General features: G+C 46.4%; 1 protein-coding gene across 1 annotated transcript in view; it reads right to left on the bottom strand.

Annotated features, from left to right (window-relative positions):
- Positions 1-16,777, bottom strand: part of MICU1 (mitochondrial calcium uptake 1) — a 641,385-nt gene that overhangs the window by 537,927 nt on the left and 86,681 nt on the right. The gene's annotated exons all lie outside the window — the stretch shown is intronic.

Genomic DNA, 16,777 nt, shown 5'->3' with positions numbered 1-16,777 from the left:
CAGTAAGAGAACCTGCTGGGCAACAGAAAACAGTGCTCAACAGGAGCAACAGCCGAGGAAAGCAAATACCAACAGCCAGGGACCCAAACAACAAGGGTCCTTCATGGCACTGCCGCACTGAGAACGTTGCGGCCAAAGGAGGCATCAGCTGATGCCAGAACATCTACTTTGTAGAATTTGGAAAAAGTGTGCACCGACGACCAAGTCGCAGCCTTGCACACCTGGGCCGCGAGGCCCGATGCCAATAGGCCCAGGACGCACTCACAGATCTGGTAGAGTGCGCCTTAACAGGGAAGGGTGGAACCCGTTCCTTCAAAGCATAAGCCTGTTCAATGGTCTGTCTGATCCATTTGGCAATAGTCGCTGCAGACGCAGCCATGCCCTTCCGAGGTCCCTCAGGAAGGACAAAGAGGGAATCCGTCTTCCGAAAGGATTCCGTAGACGACAGGTAAACCCTGATCGCCCTGACCACATCCAAGGAATGCAGAGCAACCTCCTTAGGATGCTTAGGCTTCGTACAAAGAGAAGGCAGGACAATGTCCTCATTAATGTGGAACTCAGAGACCACCTTAGGAAGAAAGGAGGGATGCGGACGCAAGACCACGTTATCCCGGTGAAACACCAAGTACGGAGAACGGCAAGACAACGCTGCCAGTTCCGACACCCTGCGAGCCGAAGTGATCGCCACCAAAAAGGCAACCTTAGACAGCAGAGGCAACGATATATCCCGAATGTTTTCAAAGGGAGCACGCTGTAACACGGACAGAACCAAGTTCAAGTCCCATGGAGGTAAGGGCTCCTTCCTGGGAGGAGTCAAATGTCGCACACCTTGAATGAAGGTGCGAACCAGAGAATGAGACGCCACAGGGCGTTGGAAAAGAATAGCTAGTGCGGACACCTGGCCCATGATCGTGGCCAGAGCCAGGCGCCGTTCCACACCAGACTGGAGGAAGACCAACACTCTCGACACAGAGTACGAGCGAGGGGAGAACCCCCTGGACTCACACCAGTCAAAATAAGCCTTCCAGGTACGGTAATAGATTTTACCAGAGGAGGTTTTCCTAGCCTGGACAAGGGTAGAGATGACCTCAGGGGAGAGACCCCTGTCCCTCAGGACCTGGGTCTCAACAGCCAGGCCGTTAAAGCCAGCGACTGTAAAGCAGGATGGAAGATCGGACCCTGAGACAGGAGATCTTCCCGCAGAGGCAGGCGCCACGGAGGCGCCACTGCCAGGTAAACAACGTCGGCGTACCAGGACCGGCGTGGCCAGTCCGGAGCCACCAGAATCACCAGGTGCGGTTCCGAGGCTAACCTGCGGAGGAACCTGGATAGCAACTGAATCGGAGGAAAGGCATACATCAGACGATACTGATGCCAAGGGGCCACCAACGCATCCGAGGCGTCCACCAGCAGATCGCGCGATCTTGCCACGAACCTTTTCCACCTTTTGGTTCAGCCGAGATGCAAACAGATCCACGTCCGGGGATCCCCACTTCGCACACAGCATTTGGAAGACCTCTGGGTGCAGGGACCATTCCCCAAGGTCCAGGGTCTGGCGGCTCAGATAGTCGGCCTGCCAGTTGTCCACACCCGGAATGTGAACTGCTGAGATTGCCGGAACATGAGTCTCGGCCCAAGACAGAATGTTGGTCACCTCCCGGGCCGCCCGAGCACTCCTGGTGCCCCCTTGGTGGTTGATGTAAGCCACCGCGGTAGCATTGTCCGTCTGTACCCAAACAGGACGGCCCCGAAGACGGTCCGACCACTGGAAGAGACAGAGTTTTATTGCTCGCAATTCCAGCAAATTTATCGGGAGGGAGGACTCCTCCTCCGACCAAGTGCCCTGGGCAGACAGGTTGCCCAGCACTCCACCCCAGCCCGAACGGCTGGCATCTGTGGTAATCACCGTCCACACCAACGGACGGAAGGACTTGCCTTCCGACACTGTCGGGGACTGGAGCCACCACAGAAGAGCCAATCTGGTCTGACGACTCAAGGAGACGCTCAGATCCAGGGACTGAGGCAGTCTGTCCCACCTGGCCAGGATCTCCGCCTGGAGAGCCCGCTTGTGAAACTGAGCAAAGGGTATCGCCTCGAAGGCCGAAACCATCAACCCCAGGCCCCACATACAGGCCCTGAGTGACGAGGACTGATTGTCCCTGAGGGACCTGATCTCGTCCCGCAAAGTCCGGAGCTTGTCCTCCGGCAAAAACACCTTTGCCTGAGCAGAGTCCAGAATCATCCCCAGATAGGGAAGACGAACCGATGGAGACATCGATTTCTGAGCGTTGATGGTCCATCCGAACTCCTGCAGCGTCTGCACCATGGTGGACAGATCGCGCAATAGGTCCTGGCTGACACTCGATCTTAGAAGGAGATCGTCCAGGTACCCCAAGACCGCAATGCCCTGTGCCCTCAACAGGCCCGGAACGCCACAAACTGATAGTGGTCCTCTGCGATAGCAAACCGAAGGTACCGCTGATGACCCTCGAACATGGGGATGTGCAGGTACGCCTCTTTCAGATCTATCGAGGACAGGAATTCTCCTGGACTCAAGGAGGCCACCACCGAACGGAGAGACTCCATACGGAACTTCCGAACACGCACGAAGCAGTTAAACGCTTTCAGGTCCAGAATAGGACACACTTTGGCCTCCTTTCTGGGCACAGTGAACAGATTTGAATAAAATCCCCGAAACCTGTCCCGATGAGGTACAGGGACAATCACCCCCTGAGCAAGAAGGTCCTGCACCGCTTGGTGCAGGTCCTGCAGACGCCCAGGAGGCAAATGAAGATTTGAGGGAAAGAATCTGTCCGCCGGCCGGGAAAGGAATTCGATCTTGTACCCCTATCGAATGATTTCCAGAACCCACCTGTCCGAAATCCGGAGCAGCCAAGGTTGGAGGAAACCGCGCAAACGTCTCCCCACCCCCCAAATGGATGAGGGCGCCCCTTCAGGCAGAGGCAGACTGACCCGCCGAGCCGGCATTGCCTGACTTCTGCTTACCCGCCCAGGGCTTCTTCTGGCTGCCCTGGGCCTTGAAGGGCTTGCCCTTGGATAGGTTCCGAAAGGCACGAAAGGACCCCTGAGTGGATCTAGGTGCAGAACCCCGCTTGCCACGAAAGGACTTGTTCTTCGGGTTCTGGGGCAGCAAAGTGCTCTTGCCCCCCCGTGACGCCTTTCACCAGGGTATCCAACGCCTCGCCAAAAAGGCGAGAGCCAGCATAGGGAAAATCAGCAACTGTTTTCCGCGAGGACTGGTCAGCCGACCAGTTCTTCAGCCATATCAGTTGCCGGTTAAGTACCGAGACACTAGAGAGTCGTGCTACTAAAGGGGCCTCATTTAAGGCCGCATCACACAGATACATGATTCCTTGGTGGATTTGATCCACCATTTCCAGCCGGGCAGGCGGAACATCATCAGACACGAGATTGCTCCTAAGCACCTTAGTCCAATCAGCCACTGCCTGAGCCACCAAAACGGACGCGAAAATGTGTCTGAGCAACGAGCCCGCCACCGTATAGGAATGGCGGGCTAGACTCCAACCGCCGGTCAGTGGGATCCCGAAAAACCGGGGTATCCTCAGAAGGAAATAAGGTAGCCTTGTTTAACACGGCCACAGTGTGATCCACCTGTGGAGGCACACACCATCTTGATTCCGTAGCCGGTGCAAAGGGATAAAGCAATTTGAACCGACTAGGCACCAGAAATTGACGTTTTAACGTGCGCCACATTTCATTTACAGTGTAATGAAACTCAGCTGGGCAGGGAAAAATCTGCGCCGACTTGCGGGCCCTGTGCGTCCCAAATGAGGACACAATGCCTGGAGGACTGGGCTCATCCTCCAAATGTAGTGTTTCCTTAACAGAAACTATCAATTCATCCATGGTCGCCCGCTCTTCAGGCGACCCCAGGGAGGAGGTATCAACCCCTTCCACCTCTGCCTCCCCCTCAGACCCCAGCGGGTCTAGGGATGAGCGGGACCCTGAAAAGGGCACGCTCGCTGCAGCAGCCATATCACCATCTGAATCAGAGGAGATAGATAATCTGGGCCTCTTTTTAGCAGCACGTTCAGCCATCAGCATTTCCATATTTGACACCAAGGTCGCCACTACAGCGGCCAAATCAGGTCTCAGAGGGGCCACAGGAGAACTGGGGACCCCCACCAGATCTGGGGGGAATTTGCTGTCCTGAGAATCCATTGCTCAAGGTGACAAAACAACAGTGCAAAAAAGTTTGTACTGCCCCTTTAAGACCGCTGCGGAGTGCGCAGCCCACCGTTACAGCTATAGTGACAAAGATAGACCCCCCAAACAGGAGAGAAAAAAAACTGAGCCAGAAGTGACAATACAGAAAGATATTGAGAGAGATAACCTGCAGAGCCCCGCAGAGTGTTACCACCGATGTCCTGCTTCAGAGGAAAAGGAAGTGCTGTCAGAGTAGGCTGAACTTATAGGCTGCATGACTCAGGGAAAATGGCTGCCCCATAGGATTGCATGGAAGGCTCCGGCCAAACGGCCGCCGGACATGCGGTCGGAACGATCGTTCTGCTACCGCAAAATGGCGGCGGATGGCTCCAAACGGCATGTAGTATAGCCCATGGTGAAGCCAAACATGCCTGCCCATACCTAAAATGGCGGACCGCGCGGTTTCACTCCGCTGCAGCCGCCACATACACAGTCTGCACCCCCAACCAGCACCGAAGTGACACAGGGAAGGAGACCCCCAAACATACAACACCGCAGCGCCTGCACAAGCGATCCCCACAGGGACCGCATCAGGGAGTCACACAAGCACAGACATGGGGGACACACAGCAACACAGGACTGCCACCCCAGACAGAGGCCCCACACAGAAGTACTTACCTGTACCAGATGGCGTGGGGAGCCTCTCAGAAACGGAAAGCCGCTGTCCTCTCTGACAGGGAGTGCCGTTAGCCAGGGACATGACACTGCAGCATCGCAGATGTGTCCTGTGAGGTAGCCACCTCACAGCTGCATCCCTGCTGCGAGCAGGGATGGGTCGTTCATAGTGCCAGGACGAACCACGGCTGAACGCTCAATGGCGGGCTGGGGGTCCATCTGACCCTCTGCCCTGGAGAATCAGGGCGGCCAGTCCGAATCCCATCACCGCATGGATCCATCTTCTTCCGAAGAAATGACTAAAACTAAAGCTGACAAAAGAAACCGCTAGTAAAGTAAGAGAAAACTGACATTTTCAAAAGAAAATCAAATAAAAAAAGATTAGATAGGCTGAGACTGTAGCCCCAGCACAGGGAAGCCTAACTACTCCTGACGCTAGGCAGAAAGAAACTGGAGTTGGGAGTGGTCACTGCAGGGGGGTATGGACCAGATGGGGCAGCCCCCATGGGTGTGTATATGCAAATGCCTTTGTTCTTTTGACTAAGTCTTTATGCCAAGCTACTCCTGCGGAGCGGAAGTCAATACCCAACAGTGATGACTTAGAGGCGGCGGCGACTGTCGGAGGACGTAAGAGAAACAGCAAAATTCTAAATAAAACCCTTTTTAGGTTTGTACATCTAAAATAATTAATCAGCACTCCAGTAGGTTTAAGTAACTGGCACCTGGACAAGGCCAATGGGCCTATATACCCACCTTAAAAGGATCATTAACAAAAACATACCGAAGAAAACCAACATCAGAATCCCATGCAATACCTTCTATAGATTTAGTATAACCTATTCATTAAAATATAAGGAAATTATCCAGAGTGGATGATTTGTCAGTATATAATCTAATATGGATTAACCAGGAAACTCCTAAAGGCGAAGTTCACAATCAACACACACAGTGGAAGAGGGTGAAAACGTCAAGACTTGAATTGGTTAAACTGCCGAAATATCCTGCTTTTGTTTGAGTTAATGAAAAGGGTCCAACCTGCTGGCTGTTAACTTCTTTGTGCCAGTACACTGGTGCGATGCGGGAAGCCTGCAAATCCACTGTGTGTTCCTGCATCGCACCAGACTCGCAAGCAGTTCACACTGCCATATGCGAACTGCTGGGAGTTACAATACAAAGTTAACGACAACCCCAGATTAGTTCGCATATCGCGGTGCGAACTGTCAGTTTGGACAGGAATCTGATCGCATAGTGTGAACACCCATGCGATCCGATTCTGGTCCGGACCCAAAAAAGGGTCCTGTGCGACTTTGGTCCGAATGCGATGCAAATTCAGCCATACAATCTGTATGGCTGAATTTGCGTAGCACAGACATCGCATGTGATTTGCACAGCAGTGGGGTGCGAATCACATGTGATGTCTGACATCGCATATCTGTGAAATGGCACTGAATAGCATCCCAATACATAAAGTCATTTACCCAAACGCATATTACCGATTGCTCCCACATATCTGGTGGGAAAAAAAGTTCCATAGAAGTGGAATATCATGCAGAAAGGTAGGGGGGTACAAGAACAATAGTAGAGAGATCTGTTTACAGGAGCACTGGGGAAATATTAAATGGTGTTGTGAGTATTCTTCTTCTTGAAAATAGTATACTAGGCTGTTCAGAGCACCAGAAAATACAAATTCTGCTGCTCTGAGCTAAATAACAAATATCATGTTGTTTTGAAGCCTTTGTGTGCCCAATACATTGAAATATGAGGATTTTTTTAACCATAATTTTAAAGTTCACATTTGGGTTCTTCCTCACAAACATTTTGTAAGCAGAGAGGGTTTCTTTCATTACTCTTAGAAATCAAACAAATGATTGGTGTGTTTACTTTTTACCAGCTTAGATTTGTTTTCCCTAAATCCAGTCACATATGTGTAAACTGCCTAGACTTCTTAATAACTTCACGTTCCAAAATCACATTTATCTCAAAATGCTGTCATATTTTAAGCACTTGCGGACCGCCAGCAGTACATATACTGCAGCAGGTCGGCTCTGTCCCGCAAAACGACGTAACTGTACATGGTTTCGTGGGACCGCTAGCGGGGGCGCCCTGCAGGGGTCGGAGGCTACATTGGCTCTCCCTGTAGCCTGCCGGAAACTACAGGGAGAGCCAATCTGCGTGTCCATCGGCCGCGATTGCCACCCGGCACCTGCGATTGCTCACGTGGAGACCGAACGTGTTGTAAAACACGGCAGACCTCTGTTCTGTCCGTTATGAACACAGGGATCCTGCGTTGCTCTTATTTAGGAACACAGGTCTCGGTGTTCATGTAGCAAGCTCACCCCCCAGTTAGTAAGCACCCCCTAGGGACACATTTAACCCTTTGATCATTCCTGGTGTTAACACCTTCTCTGCCAGTGTCATTAGTACAGTGACACTGCATATTTTTAGCACTGATTACGGTACTAATGTCCCTGTTTCCCCCCCCCCCCCCCCCCCAAAGTGTAAAAAATGTAATTTAGGTGTCCAATCTGTCCGTCGCAATGTCCCGGTCCCGCTAAAAATCACTGATCACCGCCATTACTTGTAAAAAAACAAACAAAAAAAAAAGACTCAAATCTTTCCCCTAGTTTTTAGACGTGATAACTTTTGCGCAAACCTATCAATATATGCCTATTGGGATTTTTCCAAAAATATGTAGCAGAATACAAATTGGTCTAAAATGATAAAAAAAAAATCTGATTTAAAATTTTTTTTTATTGGTAATGTTGTATAGCAGAAAGTATTCCTGAATTGTAGCGCATTTTTTTGTTTATAGCACAAAAAATAAAAAATCACAGGAGGTGCTCAAATACCACCAAAAGAAAGCTCTATTTGTGGGGAAAAAAAGGACATCAATTGATTTTTGGAACAGCGTCGCACGGCCACGCACTTGTCATTTAAAGTAATGCAGTGCCGGATCGCAAAAAAGGGCCTGGTCATTAAGGGGGAAAACCTTCCGGTGCAGAAGTGGTTAAAATATTGCAAGAAAAACCACAGAATGTTTGGATAAAAATGTATTTTCATGATAAATAACTTTTCAGCATAGTTTTACACAAAACTGCAATCTATATATGCTATACTAGAATATGAACCCAATCTGACTGGCATACAGCCCCTATATCCTGACAGGAAATGGCAGTTTGTCCAACTTAATGTATAATATTGGTTCTATTATGCAATTTCAACTAGATTTGGTTGTGCGAACATAATTAAGTTGTGGCAGTACAGATCTAACCATTTTACATAGCCCATGAGTGTAACCCTAATGGGAAAGCCCAAGCTAACTGACACAACAAAATGGGCAAGGTTGTGTAAGTCAGCAAAAACCCTACAGAGCTATGAGATATAATTCACTAGTCCTCCAGATTCAATACTCAAATTATCATGATGACCACAAACTTCTACTTGACATGTACTGTGTTTTGGCCAGTTTAGCTTACAATTACCATACAGTATTTAGAAACTCGAACTTGGTTAAAAGATGCTTTGAACACTGAAACAATCCCAGCAAGTTTGTAAGGAGCCTTGCTTGAGTTGCTGTCTTTTATGTTCAGTTACTACTACAGGACTGTCAGATTGTGTGGATTCCAGTAAGATATTGGAGATATGGCAATTTAAAAAAAAAAAAAAAAAAAAAAACTTTAGTTGGCGATGCATGAAAATGTCTGCAAACCCTTTGGAAACGTTTTAATAAATGGCTCATAAATGTGATGAGATTTTCTGTCCCCTCAAAATAACTCAACTCACAGCCATTAATGTCTACACCACTGCCAAAGTGAGTACACCCCCTAAGTTAAAATGTCAAAATTGGGCCCAATTAGCAATTTTCCCTCCCCCGATGTCATCTGACTCGTTAGTGTTGCAAGTTCCCAGGTGTGAATGGGGAGCAGGTGTGTTAAATTTGGTGTTATCGCTCTCACTCTCTCATACTGGTCACTGGAAGTTCAACATGGCACCTCATGGCAAAGAACTCTCTGAGGATCTGGAAAAAAAGAATTGTTGCTCGACATCATAAAGATGGCCTAGGCCAGTGATGGTGAACCTTGGCACCCCAGATGTTTTGGAACTACATTTCCCATGATGCTCAACTACACTGCAGAGTGCATGAGCATCATGGGAAATGTAGTTGAAAAACATCTGGGGTGCCAAGGTTCATCATCGCTGGCCTAGGCTATTAGAAGATTGCCAAGACCCTGAAACGGAGCTTCAGCACAGTGGCCAAGACCATACAACAGTTTATCAGGAAGTTGAGTGCACGTGTTCAACATTATATCCAGATGTTGTTTATAGGAAATAGATATGGAGTGCTGCCACCATTACTGCAGAGGTTGAAGGGGTGGGGTGGGGGGGGGGGTCAGCCTGTCAGTGCTCAGACCATACGCCTCACACTGCATAAAATTGGTCTGCATGGCTGTCGTCCCAGAAGGAAGCCTATTCTAAAGATGATGCTCAAGAAAGCCCGCAAACAGTTTGCTGAAGACAAGCAGACTAAGGACATGGATTACTGGAACCATGTCCTGTGGTCTGATGAGACCAAGATAAATTTGTTTGGTTCAGATGGTGTCAAGCGTTTGTGGTGGCAACCAGGTGAGTAGTACAAAGACAAGTGTGTCCCCCTATAGCTCTGTCCCCCTATATAGGGGGCAGAGCCTGCGTGCTGGAAGCGGTCTCTTCCTAGATACCGTTTATGCTGATTGCTATGCGCTTTGGAAGCGCCACCTTTGTGAGTACCATTCCTTTTACTCAATAAAGCGGTTTACTGCAACCATACAGAGAGCACTAGATCTCTTCCTTTGTTCCCCTTTTATGTCTATCGGTGAGAATCCCTCTGGAGGTGATAGGCTATCCATAGCCTTTACTATCTGAAGGTCCCTGTGTATATACAACGCTGTGATTGACCCAGCAGTGGGTCTATAGTGGAGGTGAGAGACCAATTCACCTGGTGGTGGGATTGCACTAATCACGAAAGCACTAATTAAGTTTTGCACAAGATTCTTTTGGACACGTGGATTCACCGTTTATTTGATTGATACATTGGAACATGTATGGACACTGATTTTGAGTATTATTACACTATGTGTGCACATGACTGGCGCAACACTACTTTTTGGTGTATTTAGTTTACATTGTGTGGTTTAGACACTTTTAGTGTGTGCAGCCGGTCTTTATATCATTTGTTTATTGCACCATTCACTATTGATATTTTTTTGCGCTGATATTTGTTATATAACTTCTGAACAACGCTCCGTTGAAGAAAGGTTAAGATCCGAGCCACAGAAAAGGATCGAGGATGAGTGCCAAATCGACTCACCGCAAGAAATGTACGCTTTCCATGCACAATGGTATATCTTGCTGGAAGACAACTTCCTCCCCTTCACCATAGTAGGGATCACTGATTAAGACAGACCTCTATCCCTCAGTACCTGGCTTTCAATAGCTAAGCCATTAAAACCAGCGACTGTAAAGCAGGATAGTAGAACAGCCCTTCAGACAACTGGTCTTCTCTGAGAGGAAGCCCCCAAGGGACATTTACAGCCACAAGGATGATTGGAAGATCCTTGCTCTTGATTCCTCGCAGGAACTGCGGAAGCAGGCTTAGCCAAGGATGATACTGGCCTTACCGTGGCCCTTAGATGCCTGCAGCGTCTGTCAGAGAACCCCGTGACCTTGTCACGAACTTCGGAATCCTCCTGTGGATTCAAACCTGCTAAAGGAGCTGCAAGAAAGACTGTGCAAACAGAACTGTATTGAAGGTGGATTCCACCAGACTCAGAACCTGTATGCAAAATGGGAGAGAGAACTATCTGTGTGACAGCAGCCGGTGAATCACAGCCTGTGGTCCCTGAAGTTCGTGCAGAGGAAGGACCACCCTGGTCAGAATCAGACATAGGTAAATCCATTCCTGGGACAAGGATAGGGGGGACATTAGGTAGTTCAGACATCACCTAAACCTTTGCAGGAATTAAATCCGCACAAGGAGACTCAGGACCTAAAAAACCTGAAAAGTACAAGCTTTGTCCCCATTTCTGGGTACCCCTAAAAGAAACATTTCACGGATCTCCTTGACACTCAAAGAAGTCCACGGGGCCGGAAACCAGCTAAGATGTCCCCCCACCCCAATAATGGGTGAGGGCAGACCTTCATGCTGAAGGAGTCTTGTCTGCTGGTCCAGGGAAGCTAGCTCTAGGCTTACCAGACCAAGGTTGCTTGGAACCTACCAGGGAAGATTTAAAAGATCTATTTCCCTTATTCTCCATGCCAGAAGCACAAAATAATTTTCTAAGGGCTGAGAAGAAGGAGGGGCCCCCATCTGCGGCTAGGCTCCTTTCCTTGACTGTGGCAGGAAGGTCCCCCCCCCCCCCCACCCATTAAACCCTTAATTATGTCATCCAGGGTAGCCCCAAACAAGCGATCGCCTTGAAAGGGCAGATCAATGAGAGCTTTCTTAGAGACTTGGTCTGGGGACCAGTTCATAAGCCACAGCACGCGCCTAATCACCACCGCTGACTAGACAGATTAAAACCGATTACCTAGAGCAAAGAGGGGGGTTATATGCCAGCTGAGGACGGTCCATGGGCATAGCCAGCTGTCTTTTGTTCTGCCTAGTCTTACTCCTGGAGGAGACAATATAACCCACTAGTTATGATTTATGGAGCACTGTGTTTGAAAGAGAAAACACATTGACCATAGTGCAGCGTGATAAAAGAATCTTAAGAAAAAAAAAAAAAAAGAAGAAGAAGGTGGTGAGCTCTCAATCACCTAAGAACACTAGCAAAAATAATGAGGCTTGCTGGGAATGGTGGGGGGGAGGGGGTTATATACAGGGTGTCCCTGCAGCTTCTTTTTTTGCTAGTGTCCATTCACCTGAATGTAGCTGCATTAACCATGGTTTAAAATAAGATCCTGTGTCCTGTATTGTATTAATGAAGGATTTATGAAGTTTGGGCATCACATAGTAACTGAATTTGGGACTTGTTTAAACTGTCATACAGGAGCCTTAGATGTACATGAGAGTTTGTCTTCCTAAGGGCTCATTAGCCAAGCGGTGAACTGCATTTTGTGGATGCAGCTCACTGCTCTGCAGCTAAATAAATTTTGCTGAACTGGGTATAGGCTTCACTAATCACTAATCTGTACAGATGGCAGCTGTCATTAAGACATAGCACAGGAATGGATATTGGGTGCCTTCCTCCTTGCATTTTATGACCACCAGTATCTGTGCCTGTGTCCACTCTCAATGCCCCTGAATGACAGCTTAATTTGTCTAGAGATTGTTATGGATCCTATCTTTGAAGATAGATTCTCATTCTCAGGAGCACTGCTGTTACAGGTCATTTGCTAAAAGACTACACATATCATCGGTCAGTGTTCCCTCACAGAGAAGAGAAGAAAAAGGTGCCTGAGCTCTCTGGGATATATTTCGCATAGAGGGCCCCTTATAGCACCCTTGATCAAACAGAAGCTACTGCATGCTATTCAGCTGCCTGTACAACATATCCATCAGAATAACCCTGGAGTTGAGATGACCATAAGTGAGTCAAGATTTGTACACTCTAGTTAAAGTGTTACTAGACCCACAACAGTAAAATCAGTCTGTATATGCAGTAAAGCATGCTTGTTATACTTACTGTGGAACCTAATGGGTTAATCCTCCACATTGTGTATAAAGCCTGTGTGATCCTATCTCTCTGATCCTCCTCTTCCTCCACGGTTTCCTAATTTTTTCCTGATATCATAGAGCTCAGGGACAAGCTGCACATGCTCCGTTTGGTGTGCATTGCTAGAGAGTTTATATTTTTTCTTGGGAGGGTGCATGTGATCAACACAGAAGGCCAATCAGCACTGTCCAGACAGAGTCAGAGGATAATGAAAACTCCTCCTACAAGCTTTACTAGGAGCTGATAAAAGTCACAAAACTGCTATATACTGCTGATGAGAAAAGGTATTTGGCAGTTTACATTTACTAAAATTATTGCATTTCCATGTTCTGTGTACTGTGGGAGACCAGATATAGTGAATGCAGGTTCTGGGTTTAGTAACACTTTAACCACTTTACCACCGGAGGATTTTGCTGTCTTCCGTCCAGGCCACTTTTTGCGATTCGGCACTGTGCGACTTTAACTGACAATTGCGCGGTCGTGCGACGCCGTACCCAAACGAAATTTACGTCCTTTTTTTCCCACAAACAGAGCTTTCTTTTGGTGGTATTTGATCACCTGTGCGATTTTTACTTTTTGCGCTATAAACAAAAAAAGAGCGTTTATTTTGAAAAAATAACAATATTTTTCACATTTTTTTTATATGAAATTCCCCCCCAAAAACATGTAAAAATCAAATTTTTTTTACATTTTTGGCCAATTTGTTTTCTGCTACCTATGTTTAGTAAAAAAAAATCGCAATAAGCGTATTTTGATTGGTTTGCGCAAAAGTTATTGCGTTTACTAACTAAGGGAAAGATTTCTGTCATTTTTGGTGTTTTTTTTTTAACGCGTAATGGCGGTGATCTGCGATTTTTTTTGCGGGACTGCGACATTGCGGCGGACAGATCGGACCCTTGACTGACATTTTTTACACTTTTGGGGGTACCAGTGACATTTCTACAGTAATCAGTGCTATATATATGCACTGTTACTGTAAAAATGACACTGGCAGGGAAGGGGTTAATTTTATTGGAGAGGGAGGGGTTAATGTATGCCTGGTGCTTACTGACGTGTGGGGGGGGAGGTAACTGTGTGACAGAAGGACAGATCGGATGTCCAGCTATGCTGAACACTCCGATCTGTCAGTCCCTGTCACTATGGAGATCCGCCTGCTGTGTTTACATACAGCGGGCGGATCTCCAGACTCGATCCCCGACGATCGGGGCAGAGCAGCGGCAATCGCCGCTGCTCCTCCGCTGGCCCGACTCCCGCTGTGAATGAACACAGCGGGAGCGAGCCTCCGGCGGCGCGCGAGCGCCGCCCACAAGGGGCGGAGTCCAGCGACGTAGGTCTACGTCGCTGGACGGGATCGCGGCACTTTGCCGCAGTAGCCTCCATGTAAGCGGAGGTAAAGTGGTTAAACTAAGAGTATGAATGTGACATTGACTGAAATTTATGTTAAATTCATGCCATGACACACCGTAAAACTAGTGCAAAGAGGGTATTATCGTACAATATAGATTCAATATTTAAAAAAATGCTATTGACAGCTCACTGACCAGATTTTGTCAGCTATGATTACAGTCCAACAATGCCAGGATCTCATTTTTTTTTACCAAACTTCAAGGCAGTAGGCTCAAGGCAAAATGCAAAAGGATAGCTGGTTTTCTTGTAGGTATAGTCAAAATAATGCATTGACACAAAAAAAAAAAAAAAAAATAACCAATCAATCATTCTGTCAATACCTGACTAACTACAAAAAGCACACATATACAACCAGAACATTAATCTAAAGTCAAATGCTAGCTCTGGGCTCCAACTGAATTTACTATACCCCATAAGGTCTTATACTAGAACAGGATGTATTGAATGAGTGTTTATCTGTGCCACAGTTTTTGCCATTAGTTACCCTCACCATGCTTCAACAACCTTCCAAACAAAAGATCCTTTTTGATCCCCTTCATATTCATATACAGACTCTCAAATGTGATACTACAGATGTACAGTATATTTAAAACAGTTGCCCCTATTGGGACTGTTAGCTTTTGGAGCAGATCTTGACTTTGATGGGGTTTTTTTTAGCCGTGTAATATATAGATTTTAGGGAGTTGTTTAATGGTAGTGGTTAGGTGAAATTGTGGCGTTAAAAAAAATATTTCTGGAGTTAGGCTTTATTTAGTTTTTGATAGATTGGTAAAAAGTTAAAAAAGTTATCATTACTGTTAACTTTACATTTATAGGTCATAGCACTAAGGTATGTAGATATAAGGAATAGACTCCTGCAGTAAACCAAAGCAAATTGGATTATGCTTTGTTTGTTTTTTTGCCTTTCTCTAGATCAACTGTGGGTATAGGATTGTGTATATGGTTTTCTATTTGTTTGTGATTTTTTTTGTCTATTTGTTGAAATAGATTGGCTTGTGTCTTTTTTTTCTGCCTGACTAACTTACAATGAGGTCTGTGACTCTACTGGGGGGATATTTTTATTTGTGATGCCTATACAAGATATGGATGTGCTGTTGTCATTGGGACAGGAAGACATGGGCAGCAATAAAAGCACTGTGATTAGCGCTAACTATTTCTAACGCTGTAGAGGTTGTAACTTTACCCCCTCTATCCAAGACAAAAATTAAATGAGCCTTGAGTTGGGCTTTAAGTGTTAATTTTAGGTATTAGATATGGTTTGAGTGAGATTAAAGGCCCGTACACACGATAAGAAAATTGGAAGTAAAATTTCGTCCGACTAATGATCTGCCGATTGTTATGCCCCATACACACGTGCAGATTATCTGCAGACTTTTGTCTGCAGACTTACCTTTTCTATGTAGTGCAAGGGCCTGCTGGATTGCATACAAATTGAAAGTGTTTAGGTTTGACCTCATATTATATGGTTTTGGTAAGTCTGCAGACAAAAGTCTGCAGATAATCTGCACGTGTGTATCGGGCATTAGTATAGTGTTTGACAGCAGATTACGAATTTTCGGATGACAAAAACTGGATGTGCAGGCTATAACTAAAATTTTCGTACGTGAACACAAAGTTAAATTTTCGTTTAACCACTTGAACCCCAGGCCTATTTCGGACACTTTTTGTTTACAAGTTAAAATCAGTATTTTTTCCTAGAAAACTACTTAGAACCCCCAGACATTTTATATATATATATATATATATATATATATATATATTTTTTTTTTTAGCAAAGACTCTGGAGAATAAAATGGCGGTCATTGCAATATTTTTTGTCACGCGGTATTTGTGCAGCGGTCTTTAAAACGCCATTTTTTTGCAAAAATTACGAAAAATCACATTTCACTGCATTTAAAAAAAACTAAACAGTAAAGTTAGCCATTTTTTTGTATATTGTGAAAGATGATGTCACGCCGAGGAAATAGATACCCAACATGTTACGGTTTAAAATTGCGCACACCCGAGGAATGGCGACAAACTACGGTCAATAGAAATCTCCATAGGCGACGCTTTAAAAAATTTTAACGGTTACCAGTTTAGAGTTAGAGTGTAGCTCTTTTTTTTTTTTAATTATTGCTCACTCTCTGGCGATACCTCACATGTGTGGCAATACCTCACCTCGCGGCGATACCTCACATGTGTGGTTTGAACAGCGATTTCATTCGCGGCTTGACTTCCATATTCGTTTTCTTTCGTGCGCGAGCTAACGGCGACAGGGGCGGCTAAAATTTTTTATTTTTTTTTCCTATTTATTTTTTTCACTTTATCACAGGTTTTTAAAAAAAACAAAAAAAAAATCTGATCCCTTTTATTGCTGTCACAAGCAATGTAAACATCCCTTGTGACAGCAATATGCAGTGACAGGTACTCTTTATGGAGGGATCGAGGGTCTAAAAGACCCTAGACCCCTCCACTACACTTCCATGTATTTAAAACGCCGCAAACGGCATTTTTGAATACACTTGTTTTTTGAATTTGCCGCCTTTAGCAGCAGAGTAACCCAGACGTGACGTCATGGACGCCACCTCTGAGTTACGTAATCTGAGACCCGATCGAAGCGGCTTTCGGCTTTGATCGGGACTCCATTCAGCCGGATGTGCCGGCTGGGTGCTCGGGTCTCCCGGTGGGACAGGAGACACGGGCAAAGCTGCGGAAGGCGGCGGGGAGATCCCCGCTCGCCGTCTTTTATTGGATATGTTTAGAGCAGAAAGTAGAAAATAACGGAATTTTTGTAAAATCTTACCGTAAAATTCCTTTCTCTGAGTCCTCCG

This window comes from Pelophylax lessonae (genome assembly GCF_965119305.1).
Source record: "Pelophylax lessonae genome assembly, chromosome: 9".
In the NCBI taxonomy this organism is placed as follows: domain Eukaryota; kingdom Metazoa; phylum Chordata; class Amphibia; order Anura; family Ranidae; genus Pelophylax; species Pelophylax lessonae.
The sequence above is the reverse complement of the archived record's forward strand: the minus strand, read 5'-3'. Positions and strand labels throughout refer to the sequence as shown.